The sequence below is a fragment of the Mus musculus genome, chromosome 12 (assembly GCF_000001635.26).
Source record: "Mus musculus strain C57BL/6J chromosome 12, GRCm38.p6 C57BL/6J".
Classification (NCBI taxonomy): Eukaryota; Metazoa; Chordata; class Mammalia; order Rodentia; family Muridae; genus Mus; species Mus musculus.
The window spans coordinates 86,346,414-86,352,237 of NC_000078.6; positions in this window are offsets into that span (position 1 = coordinate 86,346,414).

A 5,824-nucleotide genomic window follows, 5' to 3' on the forward strand; every position below is an offset into this window, starting at 1 on the left:
TCCAATAAGCTTTTGTAGAATGACTGGTGCTAACGGGCTGGCCAAGGAAGAGAATCAGGATAACGGCCAAGGTCAAGCCAAAGTTGTTCAATCACTTTCCATCAAGTTTTTCCATGTGAAAACATTCTTGGAGCTTGAGGAAGGGGAGTTTTAGTGTCTGAAACTGATTGGCATCTTTCCACCTGCTGGGCTCAGAGGCAGTCTTCGGGGCTCTGCTACAGGGCTCTGCTGTGGGGCAGGAGACTTCTGCCCTCTCCCATTACATGGTTTAATGTGTAACTTATCACCTTTCCTGAATGTCGATCTCTCTTATTTGCCTAAAACATGTCACCTTGTTCTTTTTCCTTGACTCCCGTGTGTCGTTTCCAGCACCATAACCTGCTACAGTCAGCGCCACTCTGTGTTGGCTGATGATGTCTTTGGACCTTTATCACTAGCCATTGGAGCTTAATCTAGATGTCTCAAGCCCACTGAGTACACCTGGGCATTGCCCAATTCCCAATCTGGGAGCCTGCTTCATTCAAAGCCCATAGGAACATCAGCCATTGATGAGGCAAGGGTGCCTCCAGTTCAGAACCTCTGTAGCCTTCCAGAATCTTGCTCATCACAAGTGTTTGTGGGATTCCACTACATGGCTGCTCTTCCCCTTGCTGAGGCCCTGCAAGCTCTTCCTTCTTCCCTGCCCACTCCCTCTTCCCTTTCCTTCCTTCTACAGATATTTACTGAGTACCTCGCTTGCAGAAGCCTCGGAGGAACCACGGAGAGCAGGATGGTCTCTTTTGTGGAAATGACCTTACAGTAGAAAATGTGTCAGCAACTCAACAAGGGGACCTTGCAGTGTGGGAGATGCTACAAGGGAAGTATTAGAGGTGCCCACAGAGAAGAGGAGAAGGGTGGGCTCTGAGGACAGTCAGGAGAAGAGCTGTCAGAAGAGTGATGGGTCAGATAAGCACTGCTCTGTCTGTCTGTCTGTCTGTCTGTCTCTCTGTGTGTGTGTGTGTGTGTGTGTGCGTACATGTGTATACATGTGCATTTAAGTACTGCATCATTATCCCCAACCACTTGACAATCATTTCATTACAACAGGGTCTCTCAACTAAACCCAAAGTCCCTCAATATGGCTAATCTCAGTAGCCAACTTACTCCAGGAATCCTCTCCCTCTGCCTTCTGAGGCTGGAATTACAGATGAACTCACCTGGTGTCACCAGTGTCTTAATGGTGTAAAATAGAATCTATAGCCCACGTCCTATGGATAGATCATTTTGTTCCTCTCTCAGAATGAATGAAAGCAAGAAATTGGATGTTTGTGCCCATATTGTTGGAGGGCTGGCTGAGGATGAACTAGAGACAGGAGGTAGATGCTATTGCCCTGTGCTCCTGTGCCAGGAGCTCCTGGAGTACCCTGCCACTGGAGGCAAGTATCACCAGGTTTTGCCTGAGATGCAGGTATCTCTGGTGAAGCTGAGGAAGCAGGATGCTGATAGTATCCAGCTGGCCCTGGCTGTGGGCTGCTGTGTGGAACTGCTCCAAGCTTTGTTCTTTTCATGAGATGACATCATGGAGGCCAGAGCTGCTGGTATCAGAAGCCAGGCATAGGTCTGGAGGCCATCTGTGATGCTCTGCTTCTGGAAGCCTGTATCTACCGCCTGCTGAAGGTTCATTGTGGGAGCACTTCCTGCTGAGTTCCCAGCCAGCCGAGATTGGCAGACTCTGGACTCATCACTGTGCTCCTGGTCATATGGGTCTGGGAAGACACTGCAGACAGATGTACACCTATTGTCAAGTACAAGACAGCACCTTCCAGCTGCCAGGAACGTAGCAGGCATGGGCGGGGAGAAGGAGCAACCAATGCCAGGAAGGTCCTGCTGGAGAGGAGTTCTTTCAGATGGGGATGGCTACTTTGATCCTCTTGGAACCCCAGTGTTGGCACTGACATCTGGGAACACATGCAACCTGATAATAGACCAGTGTCTGCAATGGGCCACCATAGAACAGCAGCAGATATTACAGAATTGTGGACAGAAGAACTCAGAGCTGTCCTGCCAGGTAAATTCTTGAAGTATGAGAAAAACCGTTCTAGCCATCTCAAGAGTCTCGTTCAGCGGCATGCTGCCCTGCCCCTTGCCATCTTCTTGGAATCAGAAGAAAAAAGTCTACAGGCAGGGAAAGTGACCAAGAGGTTGCAAGGGGCAAGAGAGAGAGGTCTCAATAAAGTATTTTAAAAAGTATTTTTTTAAAGTAACCTTTAAAAAAAACTTGCTAATGACACAATGCTACCATTTTTTCGGGCATCAGTTAGTGAAACCCTGGATTAAATCTCCAGCACCCACATAAACCAGACATAGTGCCTTGTGTCTACCATTCCAGCACTCAGGAGGTAGAGGCAGGAGGGCCGGAAGTTCCAGATCATTCTCTGCTCTATATTGAATTTGAGGCTTTATAATCGATGATGATGATGATTATGATGGCTGAAGGCCAAGTGTTCAGTATTTAATGTTTTTATCTAATTAAATTTGCTTGCTTGTTTATTGGTTGGTTTGTTTGAGACAGGGTTTCTCTGTGTAGTCCTGGCTGTCCTGGTACTTACTCTATAGACCAGGCTAGCCTCAAACTCAGAGATCCTCTTGCCTCTGTCTCCCAAGTGCTGGGATTAAAGGCGTGCACCACCATCACTTGGCCTAATAAAATTTTTTATCCAGTAATTCAAAGCTTGTAATTCACACATTGTATCTCATGTGAATGACGGGTAATCACTCAGAACTCATCCCTGGGTCCCTGCCTGATTCCCTAGCCCTTGTCTGATGGCCACCTTTGTCTGTTTCCTTTTCTTTTCCTGGCAGACTCTTACTCATTCTTCAAAACCCAACTCAAAGATCCCTCTCCTGGTGAAGACTTGAGTTGTCACTTGGTCTAAAATTGTGCTTGCTTAGAAAACTCAGTGTGTGTGTGTGTGTGTGTGTGTGTGTGTGTGTGTGTGTGTGTGTTATATTTCTGTGCTCCACCCATCTGTGTACATGCATGGAAGCCACAGGAGGCTAACAGCTGTCCTGTCTCTGCCCTTCACAGCGGTATCGGGAGCCACTCATGGGGCTTCTTACGTGGATTTTGGGGATCCCCATTCAGGTCCTCAGGCTGATGCAGCCACTGCTCTTACCCTCTGAGGGTCTCCGGCACCCCCCCCCCCCCAGAGTGTGCTGTAAGAAGCACGCACACACACTGCATCGACATTTGTTTCTGCATGTGTGTCTGTTACTCTGCAGCTCCTTCCAGCAAATCATATGAGTCTTGTTCATGCCTTTGTCCTCAGCTTCTAGCAGAGTGGCACATAGTGGGGCATGGCGCTTCTTCACTGATGCTCCTCCAGGCCTGTCAGATGCATGAATGAATGTCTAACCTTCAAACGAGGAGCTTTCCAGAGAATTAAGGGGAGATATTTGTATACAAGGATATGCTAATTAAATTAGCTTTATTTATTCATTCACACAGACGCAGCAAGAGCCTCATTTGGCTACCATTAGCATTCACACTGATTTACTGGAAGGGATAGGGATAGGAAAAAGGTATCTCTGGGCTTTCCCAATAGGCTCCCACTTGCCTGAATTAGCAAGACTGGACTTGGGGAGACCTGCAGGCTGGTTGTGTTGCTTGTAATCACCCCTGAATCTATGAGGAGTGCAAATACCTGGCAGTCCCTGGGGAAGGTTGGTGGAGTGGGCTCAAAGAGCCTGCATCAGTCAAGGCTAAGGACCTCAAATAAAAGCAGCCCCCTGCTGGGGCGAGGGGAGGTGCGGAGAATGCTGACTGAAATCCCTCCGGGCCTTCTCTTTATGGAGTGGTTGAAGAGAAAGTGGTCCTGGAGCCAGATCAGCTGGTCTCATACCCTGGCTGCTGGTGTGTGGTAGGAGCAGAAGGGAGCCTGGGCAGTCCCCTGGTCTGTGCAGTGAGGAGGTGAGTTCACACAAACATGAAGTGTGCATCTCATAGGGGCTTGGGGACAGAGGTGTCCCGGAAGAGGCTGCATCCAGATGCCCTCCGGATCATTGCAGCCGCTTGTCTCTGGCTGCTTCTTTGCCCATTCCTCTTCCTGTGACTCAAGTTGTGGGAATCGCTGTGTGGGGCATGGGCTCTGCCTGCCCTTGACTGTATCAGGTGCTTATACCCGACTCAGAAATGGGATCATGAAAATCATGGAATCAGTGGGATTGACATTTTTTCCAGTTAATCTGGCTGCGTAATCCAGGCTGGTCTCACACTTCACATCCTCCTGCCTCTGACTCCTGAATGCTAGGATTATTATGGGCCTGTGCCACCACACCTGACCCAGAGTCTGCTTTGTGGAGACTCTCAAGCCGTGAAGGCTCAGCGTTTTCCTGTTGATTTTCACCCAGGGTGCACTCATCATCTGACTCTCAGCTTGTGACATCACAGGTAGCATTTATTGAGGGTGTCGGGACATCAGGATTTGAAATGCACGCAGCAGGAAAATAATAAAAAGGGGGAGAAACTTGATCACTAAAGCAAATATCCCCCCCTTAGACTTGTGGCTGCTTTGGGGGCTGGCTCTCAGTTCTGCAGCCCTCAGGAGTACCAGGACCCACCCTATTTCATTCTCATCCTGCTGGCCTGAGCATGCTGGCTTTCCTTCTCCAAGCTTCTCTGCTGTGGTTGCAAGAGGGCTCCTTCATCTCCCCCAATCCCACTTCCAGCTGCCCCATACCCACCCCTTCTCCCCAGTAATCTCTCCCTTAAGTCTCATTGTCTAACTGGGATACATGGAAACTTCTAGCCAGAAGGAAGGCTGGAAATAACAACTGGATTTCAGCTCTGCCATACACGAAAGGGCTGGCCAGCCAGGAACCCCCAGGAGAAGACGGCATGGTCAGAAGCCAAGGAAGCCGGCCAAGCCTGCTCCAGCTCTTGTTTCATAATCTTCACCTGTCTTTCTCTGCCCAAAAGCCTTGTCCCACTCTCGAGCTAACTGGTAGTCTATAGTTCCTAAGCCAGATCCTTTTTATAAAGCTGCTACCTACACCTGCCTAAGATGTGATTTGCACTAGTCTGCAAAGTTCACATGGACCAGTCACATGAATGGTGCCTCTCGCAGTCATGCAGGGTATAACATTTCCATCCCGAGCCATGCAGACCACTGTGTTCTGAACTCTCCATCCTTTGACACTATGTTGCCTAACTCATTGGCATCCATCCATCCATCCATCCATCCATCCATCCATCCATCCACCCAGTGAATATATGGAGATTACCTTGTAAATGCCAAGAGTCTGGATAGGCACTGGTTGGTTGTAGGATATAAACATGTTCTCCTTCTCCAGGAGTTACACCCCTAAGATGTGAACAGATACATATACAGCTATGTGATAGGAGTAGAGTATGTCAGACAACCCTGTAGGTGTTTGGGAGAGAGAGAGAGAGAGAGAGGGAGGGAGAGAGAGAGAGGGAGAGGGAGGAGAGGGAGAGGGAGAGGGAGAGGGAGAGGGAGAGGGAGAGGGAGAGGGAGAGGGAGAGGGAGAGGGAGAGGGAGAGGGAGAGAGAGAGAGAGAGAGAGAGAGAGAGAGAGAGAGAATATAGCATTTCTGGTATTTAAAAGAAAATATGACGAGATGGACTAGAATACAGAGCTCAGAACAGACCCCTGACCCCGATCTACTTACTTGACAATAAAATTGTACATTTAGGAGCAAGTGGTCTCTGACAAGAGAGAAGAATGCACAGGAGGGAAAGGATGGTCTCTGTAACAAAAAGTATTGGAAAGATGGCTATCCTCATGCAGAGATACCCAAGAATTAACTTAGGTGGATCTGGTGG